This window comes from Hippopotamus amphibius, chromosome 8 (assembly GCF_030028045.1).
Source record: "Hippopotamus amphibius kiboko isolate mHipAmp2 chromosome 8, mHipAmp2.hap2, whole genome shotgun sequence".
Classification (NCBI taxonomy): domain Eukaryota; kingdom Metazoa; phylum Chordata; class Mammalia; order Artiodactyla; family Hippopotamidae; genus Hippopotamus; species Hippopotamus amphibius.
Genome location: NC_080193.1, coordinates 35,931,051 through 35,951,218, shown reverse-complemented (window position 1 = coordinate 35,951,218; position 20,168 = coordinate 35,931,051). Strand labels below are relative to the sequence as shown.

The 20,168-nt window shown below is 53.9% G+C and overlaps 1 non-coding gene across 1 annotated transcript; it reads left to right on the top strand.

Annotated features, from left to right (window-relative positions):
* The first annotated feature begins 19,679 nt into the window (after positions 1 to 19,679).
* On the top strand, positions 19,680 to 19,752 carry TRNAR-CCU (transfer RNA arginine (anticodon CCU)). The gene has a single exon. It is a non-coding gene; the product is annotated as a tRNA-Arg (tRNA).
* Positions 19,753 to 20,168: the final 416 nt, after the last annotated feature.

Below are 20,168 nucleotides of genomic sequence, written 5' to 3'. Positions count from 1 at the left end.
TAAGGAGAAAAGAACTCATCGAGGAAGGATGTGGCTGGGGTGTGTGATGCTGGTGGGTGAAGAGGGGAGGCCTGAGGATCGTGGGCCAGCTGGAGCCCTTGGGAAACGGCAGGGCACCTTCGGGGCAGGTTCACTCTCTGTGGGAACCAGGCAGCAGAAGCCGCAGGGGCCTCGCCTGGAACCCCAGGCGATGGGCTCCTATATCCCCACTTTTCTGTTGTCTGGAGGGAGATGAAAGCCAGATCCCCAGGGTGGGAGGCACAGAGGCAGGGAAGCAGGGACCCCTCTCCCGGCACTATCAGGGCTGGGGGTACCCTAGCAAGCAGACGTGGCAGGACCCCAGCTCCGATGTCACCCTTTCAGCTCAGCGATCGTGGGGTGGGGGGGGAGTGTTCGGCAGATTCTGTGCTGTCTCCTCCCACCTCCAATGATTTTGGGTTCCCCTTTCTAGGAGGTCAGGGTCCCCATCTTCTCATAGACGCGTGCACGCTATGTGTTCCATACCCAGGGCGGCCAGAAGCTCAGTTCTGGACATGCTGGTGTAGAGACGGGCGTCAGACCTCGAGGCAGTTGTCCAGTTCACAGGGGGACGTGTGCGTCTATGTTCAGGGGAAAAGCGCAGCTGCAAGCAGACCTTGGATGGGACTGGAGTCGTGAGTTGGTGAAGACACCCGGGGGTTGGGGGAGGGTGGAGATGAGCAGTGGGCCGGGGACGGAGCCCTGGGCTGCCTACACGCACAAGACTGTGATAATACTAAGGACTGCAGTAATCACTGCCGTGCTGAGCCCAAAGGGCAGGGCCCCGGGAGGGGAAGCGGCCCGCCCAAGGCTGTCCAGATAGCACCTAGGTCTGCCTGACCCCAAAGCCTGACATCTGCCCCCTGGTCACCCTACTCTGCGTTTCTGCGTCAGACCTGATAGCTCATCTTTGTTTTACTGCCCTTCCCCACGACAGCTAATGTGATTGAAGACAGCTAAGCTGTTTTGTCTTTACTTCTGCCTCTGACCTTGGTGCCTGAGCTCAGGGAGCTGATCAGCTGGAGATTTGAATGGTTGGGAAGAACTGGAAACAACTGCCAGAGGCCAGCGGCCCGGGAGGCCCAGTGGGGGCAGCGGGCAGGCTCGCTGGTGGCCGAAGCCCTTGCTCGATGCTGAGCGGGCAGCGGGGCCGGGACGGTCGTGCCCACTTGCACTGCTGAGGAGGGGGAGGACACGGCGGAAGGAGGTTGTGCCCAGGGCCAGCGGGAACTCAGTGGCCGCTGCCCATGGACTGTCCTCTTCCTCCAGGTGGCCTTCCCTCGTTCATCCTCCCAGCCCCACAAGGTGGGCCCGTGGCTGTCTTGTATCTGCGGAGGGATGACGGACACAGGCAGCCAGGAGCTGGGCCAGGCCTGTCTGATGTCACTTCTTAACCTTCTGACCACCAGACACACAGAGGCTCCCACATGGGCTAAGCATCTAGACTCACACTTTTCTCCTACCCATGGTCACTGTAGGTATCACCACAACCCTATGAGCCGGGTGTCCTGGCTCCCTTTTCACACAAGGAAACAGAGGCCCAGGAAGGTCACCCCGCCAGGAGGATCCAGCTCTCACATTCCAACCCCGTGGGCACCAGGGGTCTGGGCACAGCCCGGGCAGCCTGCCTAGGGAAGAGCTCAAGGACCGGTCCGTGCCAGGCTGGTCTCTCCTCAAGATGGCACCCACCCGCATTGCTTGTCTTGTCATATTTGATGGATTTCTTTCTACATTTTGGCATCTTTGCAATCTGGGGGCATTTGACAGTCCTTGTCAGCCCAGGCGGGTGTTGTGACTCTGTTGTCTTTTCCTGGCACCCACATCAGAACTTGCAGGATGGGTGTCAGTGGCTCAAGAGAAAATTCTGCAGCCAGTAGCAGAGCATTCTTAAGAAAAGATGCTGAGGGACTTCCCTGGTGGCACAGGGGTTAAGAATCCACCTGCCAGTGCAGGGGACACGGGTTTGATCCCTGGTCCGGGAAGATCCCACATGCCACGGAGCAACCAAGCCCATGCACCGCAACTACTGAGCCCATGTGCCACAACTACTGAAGCCCATGCACCTAGAGCCTGTGCTTCGAAACAAGAGAAGTCACCAAAATGAGGAGCCCATGCACTTCAATGAAGAGTAGCCCCTGCTAGCCACAACTAGAGAAAGCCCACTCGCAGCAACAAACACCTGACACAGCCAATAAATTAAGTAATTAATTAAAAAAAAAGATGCCGAGCTATTGTGCTTTGGATGGTGCAGAGGGCAGGACCAGGTAGAAAACCCCAACTCTGACATCTCTTGAGTCATAAGAGATTCTGAGGAGTTGGACTCTGAACACCAAACGGTTCTGGGTCTTCTTGACCTTGGGTGTCTCCATTTACTTTTCATGGGGGTCTGTGCACACTCCCTGTTCCCCCAGTCCTTCTGTAGGATGGTGGTCCTAGGAGACACATCCCAGAAGCCACATGACCACTGTGCAGCATCCCTCCCAGCGGCTCCTGTCTCATCCCAGAGGGGGCAGGGAAGACGCCCTCTTGCCCACAAGCTGCCCACAGGTGGCAAAGTGGGCTCTGATAGTCTATAGGGCTGACGAGCGTCACCACCTGACTCTGAGCCAAAGCAGAGAGGAGGGTGAAGCCTGGAAGCTGGATCCTGCGCTCCCTGCCGAGCTGGTACCCACAGGCCTTCACAGATGTGGTTCACGGCTCTGTTGCTAGGGCCACATCCTGAGCCCAGCCCACAGCAGGCATGTAATTGGTGTTCGCTGAATAAATGAAAGTTGCACATGGCTTTGGAGTCTCTAAGACACGGGTTCAAATTATGCATCAGCCTCTGCATATTATGTAGTTCAAGTTATGCATCTGAGCCTCAGTGTTCTCCTCTGTAAAATGGGAATAAGATGTCTTCGTGGTAGAGTTATTGGGAAAGTGAATGAAATGATGTCCATAAAGTACTGGGCTCCTTGGCCGACGGGGGTGGGTGGGAATATTTCTGAGGAGACCAGTTACCACGATTTATCACAGCACAAGGGTGGGATGAAGAAGTAGGCCAAGTGTGAACTTTAAGTCCTGTCTTGGAGGGAAATTTCCAGAAGCCCCACGCAGCACTTGTGCTTACCTCCCACTGATCAAGCACACGGCCACTCCCAGGTGCCAGGACATCTAGGGGAACATAGTCTATTCTGGGTGGCCCTGCGCCCAGCGAAACCCGGGCTTGTGTTCCTGGGAAAGGTGGGAGAATGGACGTAGGGTGGGTCCCTGCACGCAGCCTCAGCCACGGGGCCTCACGTCCCCATCTCACCTGTGCCTCAAGAGACATGAAATACTGGCTCTGTGGCTCGAGGAGACGCTGCAGCCCAGAGAGTTTCCGTATATGTGTACAAAGCCTCAGCCCGTGAGGGCCCGAGCACTCACCATCCTCTCAGATTTGCCCCCACACCTACCCCTGCTTCGTGCCTCCCCCGGGGTCTCAGAGAAGTCCAGACACCTGAGACTCACCCTTCACCTTTGAGGTTTCTTACCACCGAATAGACCTAGTAGTATTCCTTCTTATTCAGAGGTGGCAGCAGGGTGTGATTTGGCCCCCGCGACGGTGGCTGAGGACACCTAGGGGACACCAAGTTCAGTGGATCCCCAGGCCTGTTGGGGACAGCATCTCTGGACCGAGGAGAAGGAGGGGTAATGAAGGGGTGACACCAGGGGTGGAAGAGCTGCTCCCAGAGGCAGAGAAACCCCCACAAAACAAAACAGTTTGATTTCACCTATCGACAAGTTACTTACTGGCTGCGCTCATCACAGCATCACCCTAGGTCTGAACGTGGAAGCAGCTTTGTCTCGCAAGCTGCCTTGTGTGTGAAGACACATCCGAGTTGATAACGCCCAGGGTATTGTGGTTTTGCCTTACGTAAAAGGAAGATCTTGCTACCGCCCGTCCCCACCTCACCCTCCAGACTGGAAAGTATGTGACCCTTATGACAGGGTTTTGGTTGGACACCTCTGGCCAGATTTCCGAGCTGAGGAGAACATAGAGCCTCCCCGGGGCCAAACATGCTCTGGACAGCTGGGGACGATGTCTTCTTCCATCCCTTCAAAACAAAGCTGCAACTGAGCAAGGAATTGCTTTCAGATCAAATATTTGTTGGCTCATGCCTGTGTCCTGTTGGTTAGAAAACATGGTTTTTTTTTTTGTTTTAAAATTAGATTTCCCTGGAAAGAACAATGGCAAAATCAAAAAAGACAAGTGTTTGGTGGGGCAGAAAAAAAACTCCTTTGCCCAGAAAGTCTTGAGGTTTGGCAAGTGCCGAGCTGCCCGCGGGGTCTGGCTCCCTGGCTTGGGTCAGAGGATGGGCTCACGGCTTGTCGAGGGCCATGCAGTGGCCGCCTGGGTCCCTCAGAGCCCCCAGGGCAAAGCATCCCAGGGGCGGCCTTGCAGACGGGCATCTCATAGCTCCACAGTTCCTGCCGGGCTGCGGCGCTGCCCGAGGCCGCCCTGAGTCTGGGATCGCTGAGGTGATCCTGAATGTGAGGGCTTCTGAGAATGCACCCGCAATGCACACTGGGCTCTCGCTGCCCTGATGCTGCCCCACTGAGGACCAGCACCTCCATGCAACCTGAAGCTCTGGCCACAGCTGGGGCCACCAGACTTGGAGCCTTGACCCAGGACAGCTGTCAGTAGCCTGGCTTGAGTGCATGGCCCAGAGCCCAGTGTCTGTCCAGCCAAACAGATGCTCTCTCTTGGGGCTTTTGGATGCAAAACACACAGAGAAGGATCCAGAGGGAAGAGAGAGACAGGCTCAGAGTAGGTGGTGTGCAGAGGCCATGAGGCAGCACTGCTCCTGGGGGTCGGGAGTGAGGGTGCAGGCAGTGGGGGGTTGGAAGAGCGACAGCTGAGGCACAGCAGCTGAAGCCGGGGCCCAGGGGCAGCCAGACATGTGGCCAGACCTCCGAGCTGCTGCCAGGCGGCCAGAGATGCCACTCCAGTGACACAGCCCCTGTGGCCGCTTTCTTAGATAAGCTGAACCCTGTGCCCTGAGCTACCCGCTTAGCTGTAACCCTCATGTGTGCTGAAGGGGACATTTTCAGGAGTTGAGAGCAGAAGACATGTACACAAAGGACAGTTCACTCCTTTCAGAGTTGTGGTCCCTTCCTCACCTCTTCCAGGAAGCCCTCCCTGACCAGCTCTCCACCCACAATCCTCAGCCCTCTCCTTCCTTAGAGCATGCACAGAACTTGTCCCCAAGGGTTCCTACCCTCTGCTACAGCCCAGCTCTTCATCTTCATCTTCCATCTCCCCAAAGGCAGGGACTTCTCTAGCATCCGTGAGTCCCTGCCGCTCTGAACTTGAGGCCCAGAGCGTGATGGAGGCTTACTCGTAGGTGGGCTGGAGGGTTCACTGTACAGCCCATGAGTGGATCCTGTCTGCAGACAGTCCCACCTGTGCCTCCAAACAGAGAACACCAGCCCTAATGGCCTCTTGGGACAGCGATGAGAGCTCTCTGTGGACTTTGCTCTTGGTGGCATTTAGCCCAGGTCTGAGGACTGGAGGTGGGTGGCAGAGCCCAGCTAGTGTGAAGCCTGGTACTTAGCAGATGGCCAGATGCACAGGCCAGGCTCCAGGCTGGACCCACTTTTATTACCTCTCAGAGCTCAGTTTGTGCTATTAGCTTGGACAAGCTGTGAAAGAGAGAAAAGGCCCTTGGGCTTGCTTTGAACAGGGGAGGGGGAGCTGGAGACGCCAGCTCAGGAGAGGAGACACTGGGAACCCCCATTGCAGCCCAGGCCCACCCCTCCACATGCCCTGCCCTGCTCCACGCTCTGGTGCACCCGCCCACCTTCTCTGGAGACTGTGAGCCTCCTGAGGCCAAGCAGGGCCTGAGTCCTGTGTTTCGGGGTCCCCAGCAGGCAGCCCCAGGCCCTGCATGGAGGAGATGAGGTTTGCCGGGTGAGAGACAGAGATGAGGCAGGAAATGGGGGGGGCAGTCTGATCCCGGGGGGCCTGGTGGGGGCAGAATGGAGGGTGGGGGAGGGGCGGGGCTGGAGAAGGCGCCCTGGGGATGCCGGGAGGAGGGCCTGGGTGAGTGGCCCCCTGACCAGCAGACTCCAGGCTTGATGGAGCTGCCAACCCGACATCCCCCACTGAGGTTCACACGCACACCCGCTCCTGGCCCCTCCTCTCCCCCTCAGCACACGCGCACATGCCCACATAAGCAAACGCACACATAGGCGGGAAGAGCTTGGGCAGAGGTTGGATCCATCACTAAGCTTCAAGTAAGGAGGGGCACTGAGGGCTGGCCCCTGACGCCATGAAGGAAGCTGTCCCCAGGGGGTGAGTGAGATAAGACTGGAAAGGCTCTGTCATTCTTAACAGTCACATGTCTAGTCCATGGTGGATGCTGGAAACTTGTAGTTAATTGAGTCTCACAACAAGCCTATGTGGTGAGCGTTCCTCTTCCCCTTTTGCAGGTGAGCAAACTGAGATCTCAGGAAGCTGTAACTCTTGCCGACGCCTAGACACTGCTGCGTGTGGATGCAGAGATTCTAAGCCAGGGCGCTTGGGTTCCGGTGTCTACACTCTTTCCACGCAGTCCTCAGCCACCTTCGGCACAGTGGCCTCGGGAGGACCACGGAGATGGGACTCGAACACCTGGGGCCATGAATCCTCCTTACCTGGCTTTGGAGTGACCACCAGCCCTGCAGACGAACCTGCTCAAGCTCCATCAGGCCGAAGGGGATGGTTCCCCCACTATAGCCCCACAGGTCAGGTCCCCTGGGATGTAAAATCATCACCTTGGTCACTTTTATGTCCATAATTTTGGGGGGAAAGGGGTGAAAAATGAAAATAAAAAGCAGCTGCAAATCGCCAGTGATGGGTGTAGGGGTGGCTTGGAAGCCTGTAAGCCATAAGGATCCGGTCCTGGGGTGTCTCATTGCATCTGGCCCGACACCATCCCGCTGCCCCAGGCTTGTCACTGCAGCCACCATCAGAGTGGTGACACGCCCATATCCATCCATGTGCAAGCCTGTGATCCCCTCCTTCGACAGTGAGGCAGGCCACCGCCATCCCCACACAGGGCTTTGTGACAGGGCGGGGCTGTCACGGCCAGAAAGAGGGAGAGAGGCAGCTCCGCTTTTTTTTCCCCATTTATCTGTTTATTCAAAATATGCGTTGAGTACTTTTTTTTCTTGTGAAAAATCTTTTTACCATTTTTATTTTATATCAGGGTATACAGGGTTTACAATGTGTTACCTTCAGGTGTACAGCACAGTGATTCAGTTATACATATACATATATCTATTCCTTTTCAGATTCTTGCCCCATATAGGTTATTAGAGAGTATTGAGTAGAGTTCCCTGTGCTATATGCTAGGTCCTTGTTGGTTGTCTGTTTTATACACAGTACCGTGTATATGTGTATAAACTCCTAATGTATCCCTCCCCTCCCCGCCTCCACCTTTCCCCAGGCAGCTCCACTTTTGAAGACCCAGTGGCTTTGCCTTACAGGGTTCTGGCTTCTCTGAGTCCTGGAAACCAGTCACCACCCACCATCCACAGAGGCCCTGGGGGAACCGGGGTGAGCCACCGTCCACTCTGCAGAGCAGTTAAGAGGCTGCCAGGTCCTGTGTGTGAGAGAGACACAGAGGAGAGTGGCCAGGGTACTCGGGTGGGGACCTGAGCAGTAGCAGCCACATGGCCAGGCCCCAGTCCCCTGCAGTGTGGGACACAGCCAGGGTGTCACAGGGTTGAAGGGGGGACCCCACCACAGGGTCACGGCCTGGGCCACTCCTGGGCCGATGGGCCCTCACGCCAGCCTCCCACTGCCTGGTGAGACAGCAGCCTGCCACCTGTGTGTGCCCCGCTTGCACGCACGTCCAAATTCTCGATGTCCCAAGACCGGAAGTCTGCTCTCGAAGATGGTGATAGGGCAGGCTGAGCTGCTGTAGCACAGAGAGCCCAAAACGTGATGGTTTAAGCCCAAGAGAGACATATCACTCTCTCGGCCAACAGTCCAGGATGGAGGTGCTAGGTTGGCAGGGGCTTCGCTCCACACGGCTCTTCGGAGATCCAAGTTACCCACAGCTTGAGATCTTCAGCTCTCGGGGCCTCAGAGGCCACCTGGGGTGTTGCCGGCCTGGTCAGTGAGAAGAGGGAAGAGCTGGAGGGTCTGCGTGGGCAGGCGGCCCCACGCCCTTCCCCGGCCAGGCCCGCTGCCGAGTGCTGCCCCACACCCCCAGGGAGCACGGAAACTGAGTCCTGATCTTCCTTAAAGAGGCACCAGTCCAGTTTCAGTCACTCAAACCTCCAGTCCACAATGAGCACCTGCTTTGGGCGCTGTGGGGAAAGAGCCGTGTGTGTGCTGCTTCCAACTCCAGGCTGGGCTAGGGAGTCAGGCTGCAGAGAGAGAAGATGCCAGAGAGATGAGCCCAACAGAGAGAGAGCAGTGAGGAGGGTGCCAGGACTGCAGAGGCCCGAGGGGCAGGCAGGGCACGAGGAAGGGGCCAGGTGAGGGGTCACCTGGAGGGCGGGAAGGGCATCTGGGGGACGGAGAGCTTAAGCTCCGGTCTGAAAGGGCAGCTGTTATTTGGCGACAGCTGTTTGGTACCCGGCAGGAGTTGGCACCTAGGGTGGCTCAGTCTTCTGATGTATCTAGAATAGGCAGAAATGCAGGGTGTGTCTGTGTGTATATGTATGTATGTACATGTGCACATGTGAGAGTGTGTGTGTGTGTGTGTGTGTGAGAGAGAGAGAGGGAGAGACAGAGAGACAGAGAGAGATATCTTGATTTTTCAAACACTGGCTGGAGGCTGAGTGAGCTTCGCTGCAAGCAAGTCTGAGTCCTGGGGCCATCCCTGCACCCTGTGCATTGGATACACACCAGGAGCTAAGTGATGAGACTCAGAAGCAGACGACCAGGCAGCAGTGTCCAGAGCCCAGGTTCGTGACCAAGGGGCCCTTTCACTGTATTGAATGGGTCAGCCTCTTCATTCCAGGTGCCTGTCATTGGTACCTCATTTAATTTTCGCAAGAAGCCTCTGAGATGGATTGGGAGTTTGGGATTAGCAGATGCAAACTACTATATATAAAACAGATAACCAACAAGGTCCTACCATAGAGCACAAGGAACTATATTCAATATCCTGTAATAAACCACAATGGAAAAGAATCAGAAAAAGAACATGTATATATTATATATTACATATTACATATTACATATTATATATACATAACTGAATCACTTTACTGTACAGCAGAAACTAACACAGCATTGTAAATCAACCGTACTTCAATAAAATAAATTTAAAAAAAGAGAAGTTTCTGAGATAGCTGTGGTGATGCTCCTCTTTCCACGGCTAAGCCTGGGGCTCAGAGAGGTTGAGTCACTTATGCAAGGTCACACAGCTCATAAGCAGCCCTAACAGACTTGCTCAGCCTTTGGGGTGGTAAAGACCAAAGCTTCTTCAGGGAGAAAAGCAGAACTCAAAGTAGGGCGGTGATTTGCCTCAAGTTACCCAAGAGTGAGGTACCCGTGGAGGGCCAGGCTCCTGGCCACAGATGCTCTTTTCCTTCACTAGTTGCTCTTTCCCGCTCAGCCCCGGGTCTCCCTGCACAGTCCTGACTGCAAATGGAGCCACACCTCCCTGGCAGGGCCTGTGTTGAGCCGAAACCCTGAAATCCCTTCGTATGGTGAGATTTTCACAAAGTACGCAATCACCTGCTAATGTATCCTCTGGCTGAGCCGGCGTTCTGGTCCACCCAGTTTTGGGCCTGGCCCATCTGCACTGCATCTCTGACGAGATGTGGAGGAGCCAAGCCACGTGGGATCTCGCTGAGTTCACAGCTTCTGCGGATAATTCATGAGATGTGTGGCCAAAATGTCTGCCTGTGCACAGCTATCCAGCATGGCCCGGGTAGATCTTGGCCTCGAGGCAGGGAGCTGGCCCCAGTGGCCTCAGGGAACCTTCCTGCTAGGGACAGTGGTGACTGGGGGAGCTCAGAGTCACTGCCCTGCACCCCCAAAAGGGAATGGACCTAGAATCCCTGATGGGGTAGAAGGACTGCCACGTGCCTTTTCTCCCTTGCAAAGTAGGTGTCGGTGGGGTGCCCCATTCTTCTGTCAGCCTTTCCTGAGCCCAACCTGTGAAGGAAGTGACCGCAGCTTTGGCCTCCCCCCTCTTTTCCCAGCCCCTACTCCCTCCCCTGCCTCCATTCAGACCTGCCCTGAATCAGCTCCAGAGCTCCCAAACTCACATCCACCGAGGTGCAAATCACTGAACCACTGAGCGTGGTTACAGGACGCCCACTCTCCCTTGAGGGTGTTGTTCGCATTTCAAAAGCACTGAGGTCATTATGCCCAAAAGGGTGATGTCTCAGGCATCAGGACCGGGGATTTGGGAGATACCCTGGGACGTTTCCAAGCTCTGCCCTACCTTTTTGTAGTGTCTATCCTGACACTTGTCAAAATATTTCTCCTACTCCTTACATCACCAGTTTTCAAAGCTTTTGAATCCACTTGAAAAACAACCCACCCTAAAGACAACTTTGGATAAAGTCTAGGCTTGCTTTCATTTTCTAGGGCCTTGGCATGTCCTAGCCATCATTCATAGGGCTTCTGATCAGCAGAACCCTGGGTGAGAGGGACACCCCGCTTGGCGAGGGGCAGCCAGCTACAGGAAGAGCCCCCTTGAGGGTCTGATGGCTGTGTCAGGAGCAGGAGGATCCAGCAGCCTGTTTCCGAGGCACCAACCCCATCCCACTTTGGAGGACATGGACCATGCTGACTTGAACAAATAATGTTGCTTAGGTCCCGAATCAGCCCAAAGAAGCTCTTTGAATCCAAAAATGTGTTGGAAGCTTAAAACCTTTAGAATTTAAAAAATTTATTTTACTGAAGTATAGCTGATTTACAATGTTGTGCTAATTTCTGCTGTACAGCAAGGTGACTCAGTCATACATATTCATACATTCTTTTTCATATTCTCTTCCATGATGGTTTATCACAGGATATTGAATACAGTTCCCTGTGCTTAAAACCATTAGTTCTATAATGTAATACTTTGCTCATTCATTCATTCACTCACTCGCTCATTTAATCAACAAGTATTTTCTAAGTGCCTACCACACACAGTGGTAATTGGGAGTAATTAGGTTTGGGGTATCGTTACTATGATATAGACCCAGAATGACAGTGGTTCAAACAAGGCAGAGGACCAGCTCTCTGCCGTGGTTCATTTTATGTGTCCGCTGACAGGCCTATGGGATGCTCAGAGAGCTGGTGAAACATTATTTCTGGGTGTGTCCATGAGGGTGTTTCTGGAAGAGACTAGCTTTGGGATCAGTGGACCAAGTAAAGAAGATCCATCCTCACCCGTGCCAGTGGGCATCCCCCAATCCACTGATGCAGCAAATAGAACCAAATGGCAGAGGAAGGGAGGGTTTGCTCCCTGCTTGAGCTGGGACATCCATCTCCTGCCTGCGACACCAGTGCTCTGGGTTCTCTTGGGAATTTAGACTCGAATTGGGACTCACAGCATCGGCTCCCCTGGTTCCTGCACCTTTGTGCTTGGGCTGTGGCGACACCACCAGCATCCCTGGGTGCCAGCTCGCAGGCAGCAGAGGGTGGTGCTTCTCGGCCTCCATAACCACACGCGCCGATGCCTAGAATGTTTCCTCTCAGGTGTATCACTACATATCCCATTGGCTCTGTTTCTCTGGAGGACCCTGACCTTGACGTTCTCTCTTGTCAAAGTCCCAGCTGGCATGTTGCTCAGGCCCCTCCTTTTGGCTGCTCGGCATTTCTGGAGTGAAGCCCCTGTTCGCATGGCCCCGAGTGGCCCCCGCCTCCCCCCTGCACCCCACTAGAGGAGGAGGTGCAGAAGGACGGGCACAGCTGGCCATGGTACCCATCCTACCCTCTCATATCCGGTCAGCCAGGACTTGGGCTCATGACCACGTCGGGCCGCAGGGGAGGCTGGGAATGGGGTCTTTATTTGGGGTGAACACGGGCCAAGCTAAAAATCAGGTCTGTCACTGTGAGAGAGAGAAAATAAATGGGGGACAACTAGTAGGTGCTGACAAAATTGATGAATAAAACAGATGTGCTGCTGCCTTGAGGGGATGCACGGCCAGATGGGGTGATGGACATCAAATGACAAATGACCCCAAGAGTTATGCTTCCCACTGTGCTGAGTGGTACCATGGAAACACACAGGGAGAGTTACCAGGGGTCAGGCAGGGCAGGGAGATCAGAGCAAAGACCTGGAGGAGGATATGTTAGAGAGGAGGTGGGATGCAGGGGGGGCCGTGAGGAGGTTCCCACCAAAGCAGAGAGTGGCAGGACCTTGTGACCAGCAGAAGGTGGCACTTAGAGGACTAGCAGGAAGGCTGCTGTGGCCAGAGCCCCATGAGCAATGGGGAGAGTGGGGGACCCTGAGATGAGAGGGGTGACTCGGGCGGGCAGGGACTTGCAACCAAGATTAGGGGCTTCCTTCCCATCAACGGTGGAGGGTTTGATGGCGGAGGTGACACAGCTGCCCTGCGGCTTCCAATCATTCCACTTTCTTGCCTGGTTTTTCTGGAAACGGAGACCCCGGCGCTCAGCACAGCTTACAGGGCTGCTGTAGGGGAAGCGGCCCCACTGCAGTAAGGACACAGAGTGGACAGAGGGCTTGCTGGGCTCTACTCTGTGCTGGGCATCTTGTGCCAAATGAGAATCACAGGAGGCTGGATTTGGGAAGATGCAGAGAGCATCCAGCCCAACTCCTCCGCGGTCCAGGTGAGGAGACTGAGCACCGAGAGGGAAAGGGGCCCAGCCAGGTCACCCAGCAGGGTGGTGGCAGAGCTGGAGCCAGAACCGACTCCCCGGCTGGTGGCAGGATGGAAGACGGCTGGTTGGGCCAGGGCTCACTAGGTTAAATGGGTGTCACCTGGCCCCTGGGAGCTACCTGTCTGAAGCAGCTCCAGAAACTTAAATCTGCTAATTAATTTCTAATTCCAGCCCTAAGCCATAAAATCAAACCACATACTGAGCTGCCCACAGTTGTCTGACAGCTGGTTTGTCTGATCCTGGCTGTCTGCTCACAAATTGGTATTAGTGGCACCAAGAGCAGATTAACATGGTGACCGGGCACCCAGCAACTTGATGCCACCAGCTGGGCTGCTAAAGCTGCCGGAATCCCCCAGCTGCCAAGTGGTCCAGGCACCCACATTTCTCCAGCCTTGGAGTGGAGAGCCGTCCAGGGCCCAGCAAGGGATGGTCCTCTCTTGGCCAGCAAGAGATGCTATTGGTCCAGCATAAGATACAGGAGAGGAAGCAGAGAAGCATGGCCAGGAAGGCCAAGATTTCAGAGTTAGTACAGAGCTTAAGAATCAGTGGGGGGACTTCCCTTAAGGTCCAGTGGTTAAGACTTCACCTTCCAATGCAGGGGGTGCAGGTTCAACCCCTGGTCAGGGAGATAAGATCCCACATGCCTCAGGGTCAAAAAACCAAAACATACAACAGAAGCAATATTGTAACAAATTCAATAAAGACTTTTAAAATGGCCCACTTCGAAAAAAAACTTAAAAAAAAAAAAAGAATCAGTGGGGTCCATGGACATTCATCACCTGAGCCAAATCCCACATTGCAGAGCTAGAGAACTGAGCCCAGAGAGGCAGGCAATATGCCTAAGGTCACACAGCACAGGGCTAGAGCTCTGACTCCCTCCCTGTCAATCTAATGTTTTTTCTGTTCCACCACATGGAGGATGGACCTTTTCTACCATTACTAACCTGAGTCCCTCTTTTGTGGGTTTGTTCACTTTGTCAGATACCAATCTTCTAAGAACCTACTATGTTCCAGACAATGTGCTGGGCACTGGGATGTGGGATGCAATCATTGTGGAAAGGACTAGAGGCCTGACAGGGTTGTTCACCTCAGTGAATGTTAGTACAATGTACATTATCCACCAGGGAAGAGGGGAGAGTGGTGGAAAGGAAGACATCTCAGCAGGGATGAGCTATGATGTGGGTTGCATTAGATATGGTTGGAGACACCACAGTGAGAGCAGAGTAAGCAAGGCATCTGTCCTGGGAAATTCCACGGCTAGTATGGCAATTTTGATCTGTAAAGACCCAGGGGACCCAGGCTCCTTGCACCTTCCCGCATCACTATCCCTAGAGAAAAGCCCTGGTCCTCTTGGGCCAAGATGGTGTCTAGAGCGCTAGCCATCACATCCCCACTCCAGGCAGCAGGATAGAAGGACAAAGAGGAAGGAGGCAAACATATGGTCAACAAAACATGGGTTACAAGAATGTCCAGTATCAAGAACTATGAAGAGGCTGAGATTTTATTCAACATGAAAGCTAATGTGTCAGCCTGCCACTGTTTTACAGAGGCTGGCACAAGATGCAAGAACCATGGACTTTATTCCTCACAGCACAGCAAGCATCAAGAGCGCAGCATATTTGCATCAGTTCCTCTTGTTCCCAAGTCCCAGGGGGCAACATGGATGGGCCCAGCTGGATGCCACACAAGCAGTGAGGTGCGTTACAGGGAGGAACCCTGAGTTTAGGGAACCTGGAGCTTTTACAATGGGAAGTAAGCACACCTGCCCTTTGCCCCACCAGGAGACATGTTCTCCTCCAAGACTCTTCACAACAGAAACATCCTTCAGAGGGCAGTCAGTACCTCACTTGCAAGATGGGAGAAATGTGAGACACCCCTGGGGGGACTGTCTCCCAATACTTGCAGCTTTACTCATGGTAGCTCAAGCCTGGAAGCAGCCCAGGGCCCATCAACAGGGGCACGGATATACCCATGCAGTGGACGACCACTCACCAATACAAAGAAACTACTGATAACAGCAACAACAAGGACGACCCTCAAAAACATGATGCTGACCCAAACCCATCACACACCAGGTACGTATTATGAGGATGATCCATTTAAGTGAAATTCCAGAGCAGGAAGAGCTAATTGATGCTGGAGAAAATCAGAACAATGGTTGCCTAGCAGGGGGGAGAAGGCTGGGATTGACTGGGAAGGGGTGTGGGGGAACTTTCTGGGCTGCTGATTCTCCATATATTTGTCGGGACTCACCGAATGTACACTCAGAGTTTGTTCATTTCATTATATATAAAACGTGTACATCAAAATATTGTAAACCAATATACACTGAAGTATTTGCAGGGAAGTGTACTGGTGCCTGCAATTTACTCTGAAATGAATCAAAAATAGGATTGTTGATGGAGGGATAGAGGATGGATGGATAGATAGATAGATGATAGATAGATAGATAGGTAGATAGATAACAGATCACATAGAATCTAGGGGATGGATATGTGAGTGTTCACTATATAATTCTTCCAATTTTTCTGTATATTTGAAAATTTTCATGATAAAATGGGAAAAAAAGTGGGGGGCGCAGAGGTCATATATCAGCTGTCCTTTTAGGAGTTTCCCAGAAGCTGCCACGTGACACTTCTGCTCACACCCTATTGGCCAGAACCTAGTCACATGGCCATACCCAGTTACAAGGGAGGCTGGGAAATGTAGTTTTAGGTGAACTTGGATTCTGGTAAAACTTCTAACACTGAGAAAGAAGGAGAGAACAGACACTGGAGATCAACCCACAGCCCCTGCCACAAGCAGGACTGCTCTCGGCCTACACGGTGCCTTCATCAGAATTAGGAAAAGGCACCCCCTCCTCTGGGTTTGTGGGCCTGGGGCCTGGGCACAGTTCAGAGGGGCTGCTGTTGGCCCTCACTTGCCCCCAAGGCCAGATGTCCTCCTGTAGGCAGAAGGTGTCAAATCCCAGGTCAGACCCTGGGGGCCAACCACAGGTAGCATTGAGAGAAATCAGTCCCTAGAGCTGAGGTTAGAAGAAGTGAGCTGTGCTTTTTCAGTGCTTCTGGAATGTGTTTGCAGGCAAAAGAGGAGATTTGGAAAATGGAAACTCTTGATGAGCATTGCGTAACCCAGTGGATGCCAGGCAGGAAGGTCATCAATGCTCTTTCCACATGGTGCATATGTGGTTTATGCCTGGGCTACACATGGGGTCGAAGGGACCTGGGATTTTGGTGGAAGGCATGGGGTAACCCTATGCTTAGCTTGTTTGATGCCAGAGAGGCCAGACGGCTCTGGGCCTGGCTCAGCAGCAGAGCAGGAAGCTCTGAAACACGGAGTGTGTGTGTATGGGGGGCACTAGGATCCCCCTGCATGTGTGGCCTGGAAACCCTCCTTTCTTCCCCTTGGAGATGCGCTGCCCTGGAGGGAGGGGCAAGACACAAAACTCTCGAGAAGGGTTCCCCTTCCAAGTCCACGGTCCTTCCGTTGACCAAGTAGCTCAGGTTATGTTTCTGCATAAGTGTCATCCTTTATCCCTGTCTTTCTGGCTCAATCCAGAATCTGACACTTTCCCCACAGCTGCAGGGTCAGACCCGTCGCTCGCCAGGTGATTTCCACAGTCCTCTACCTGGTCTCCCAAGTTGTTCTTCCGTCCCTCTACAACCTGGTCTCCACACACAGTCCGAGTGATTGTCAAGAAAGCCCTGTGTCAGGGGGCCCTGGGGGTGTGGGGTGGGGGGCTGTTCAGCGCCTCTGGGCCCTGTCAGGACATGTTGACGGGTTGACAGCAGAGGACAGGAACCAAGTTATATTTGACCTTAAAGCAGCAGGCTGGTCAGAATTAAGTGAGAGATGCCATCTACAAAGAGTCCTCCTTCAAAAATTGTCACCAGGCATTTGGCTTAATGTCCTGAGTGGTTGTACAAGCAGAGAAGATGAATCATCACCCAGACGGTTCAGTATGTACAACGAGGTCCAGATAACTCTCCCCTCGCATGACTGTGGTAGACTGACCGACAGAGATGAGAAACTGGCCAAGTGTATTGAAAAAGCAGCTGTTTCTGTGTGCTTTCTTCCAACATGCCTGTGAAAATGTATACACATCTTAGCTGCAATGTACTTGGAAGGCAATTTACATGAACAAATTCAGTTGGAAATGTAGCTCCCCTTGGGAACTATCGCATTTTGTAAAATCAGTGCTTAAAGACAAAAGGATTTAAACTTGGAAAAAAGGAAAGAAAAAAAATAAAGAAAACTGGATGTCAGGATGTCAGGTTGTGTCGGTCCTCTGCGCAAAACCGTCTGCAGGCCGAACCCCACCGCAGAGCCAAGTTTAAACTTTGAACCAGCCTGACTGCCACTGGGATCTCCTGGGAGCTTGGCGACTCCTGACACCCAGACTAGGTGACGCCAGTGTCAGCCAGCACCCTGGTGCCCATTCTGGCCACTCACACCCCTCTGCTCCCACACACCAGCATCACTGGCTTCCTGGGCTGCTGCCTCAGGGCCTTTGCGCCTGCCCTGAACACTCCCTCGCTTCCTTCAGTCTCTGCTCCCATGTCACCTCCGCAAAGAGGCCAGCCTGTCAGTCCTGCCTTTTCTTCCTGCTCATTGTCCCTCCAGATGCCCTCACTCCGTGTCTCCCACCAGGGTTGGGCGTCCCCGGTTTTGTCCTGGAACTCCCAGAGTCTAGAAGAACTCGGGCACAGTGGAAGAGCTCCGTCAAGTTTCTTGAATCAGGAGGAATGAGGAAGGGTTGGGACAGTGCCCGGGGAGCAGAACTGCCTTTGGAGGCAATTTTCCCTGGTGGAGGGAGCTGCTTAATAAAATAACAAAGGCCTGGGCTGCACCCATGGCGGGGGCGAGGGGGGAGGGGGGCTCTGCGCTGGGTCAGGGCCCCACCCGCTCACTTGTGTGAACCTTGCTGCCTCAGTGTCTTCAGCTGTACAATGGGAAAAACCAGACTTGCTTCTGAGTGTGAGGAAGCGAGGCTTTGGGGCTCATTCAAGGCGCAAAAGCATAATTACGGGTCATAGCAGGTAAGCTCCAATTAGAAGCATGTAAGAGTCTCATTACTCTCCAGTTACCTGATTTCTGTAGCAACGAAGGCCTACTATTACTGACTAGCAACAGTGGCCCAGAGGGGTGTGGTACCTGGCCCAAAGATGCACAGCAAGGCTCTGGGGCCAGAGCCCACCTGAAGGACAGGATTGACTCCTGTTTTGCATATTAATTGAACTAAATGCCACCTGTTCTGGGAACAACAAAGAGGCCCTCAGGTGCCAGGACCCCTTGGGATGGCCTCCGTGTCTCCCCCCACCCAGACCCTCACTTTCCAGAAGAGCCTGACCAAAGGGGCATGGGGGGGGGGGGAGGCTTGTCACAGGTGGAACCTGCGCCCTCCACAGTCACCGCCCCTGTGCTTTCTCTAGGTCAGGCTGCCGCCAGGCCAGGAGCTCTGCAGCCACACCCTTCCTTCTTCCAGACCTCTGCACACCCTCTGGCCAGATTCGTGGAGCTGGGGAACAACCCGCGTCCCCCCCCAAGGTCCCCACCCCGCATGCAGCACCGCCACCATCAGACCGTCTCCAGGCCCACCGTGGAAGGGGGCTTTTCAACACTTTCCTGGTGCTTTCCTGCCCCAGGGTCCCTGCCTTAGGGCCCTGGCACTGCCACCCGCCCCTCTGCTGGGGCTGGAACCCAAGCAGGCTGCTCACTCTCCTTCCGGACGCCCAGGCCTCTCACCCCACCCACCCCCGCACATGCGCAAAACACCTGGTGACCTGTCTCTAATGCAGGTGCTCCTGCCGTCTCCCTGCTTGGACAGGTGCCCTGAATTCTTGTCCTCGCTGCCGCTCTGGCCCTGGGATCTCCTTCCCACTCAGGTGCTAAAGGCAGCCTCTCAGGAGGTACATCAGATCCAGTCACGACAGCCCCTCCTGCAAAGCCTTCTTGTGCTAGGAAATCTACATGCCTTTCTAGAGCCCCCAAAGCCCCGTGGAATCAGCCTTCTTGCTGTCCCTCCGCTATTTGAAACCTCTTTGGGGAGAAAATATTTAAGAGGAAACCTGAACGGATGAGGGGGGACCAGCTAGCTAAAGAGTCAGGGGAACGGTGTGTCAGGCAGAGGGAACAGCGAGAATGAGGGCTCTGGGGTAAAAAGCCCCCCGGCAGCTTCTGGGCTGGTCCGAGGCCTTTGTGGCTTGGTGTGCCCGGTGAGCACAGCGAGAGGACAGGATGGAGAGGTGAGCCGCGGACAGATGGCTCAGGTAAGGAGTGCAGATTTTGAGCAGGAGTGTGCCCTGACCTGGTTTACACGTTGATGAGCATTTACCCTCCTGAGTGAGAATCTTGGGGTGCTTTCTCGGTTCCTCCTCCAAGAGCTCCCCTGCCCACCCCAACACGCCAACACACACACACACCAACACACACACACACACACACACACACACAGAGCCACACCTCCCATCTGTCCCCAAGCCTTGTGGAGTCACACCCCAGATTCCCTCTGGCCAAGCCTGTCCCTTCTGTTGCCTCTGCTGTGACATCTTGCCTGAGTGACAACAGCCCAGGAGCTATCCCCAGCGTGTCCCCCACCAACTACAACCTCACCCCCACACCCCCACCCCAGGGCTCCCAGCTCATGGGCCACCACTCCCCTTCACCTGATCTGGTCACTGAAGCCCATGCCTCGTCCTCAGGGCAGAGGTCAGTGACTCATTTGACTGTTCCGTGCAGCGCAGGAGTGAGGAGGGCCCAGTGCTGCCAGACATTTAGACATTTCAGGGGAAGTCTGAAATTCCGATTTGTATGGGAAATCTCCCAGTTTTAAAATATTAGCTCAGGTACTTCCCTGGTGGTCCAGTGGCTAGGACACCACATTCCTAATGCAGGGGGCCCAGGTTCGATCCCTGGTCAGGGAACTAGATCCCGCATGCCTCAATGAAGACCCAGAGCAGCCTAAATAAATAAACAAATATTTTAAAAACCATTAAATCAAAACCAAAAATGTTTTAACACTGGTAGAATCAAACAAATGCCATGCAGCAAAGCTAGTGCAGGCCTTCTGACTGGCAGCTGCTAGTACGGCATCTAGTCCAGAAGCTGCTAATCAATCTGTTATTCAGTCAACAACCCACGGGTTGGGACCGCTCATGGTTGCCAGGCATTGAGCTGAAGTAGCAAGAGAGTCAGTATCCTCTGGTTTCTCCTGGTCCTTTAAGGCTTTCATGATTTCATTTAAACCTTCAGTTCATGTAGAATTTATTTTGGTGTAACATATGAAGTGAGGATCTAAATTCATTTCTTTTACAGATGGGTAGCCAATTGTCCCAATACC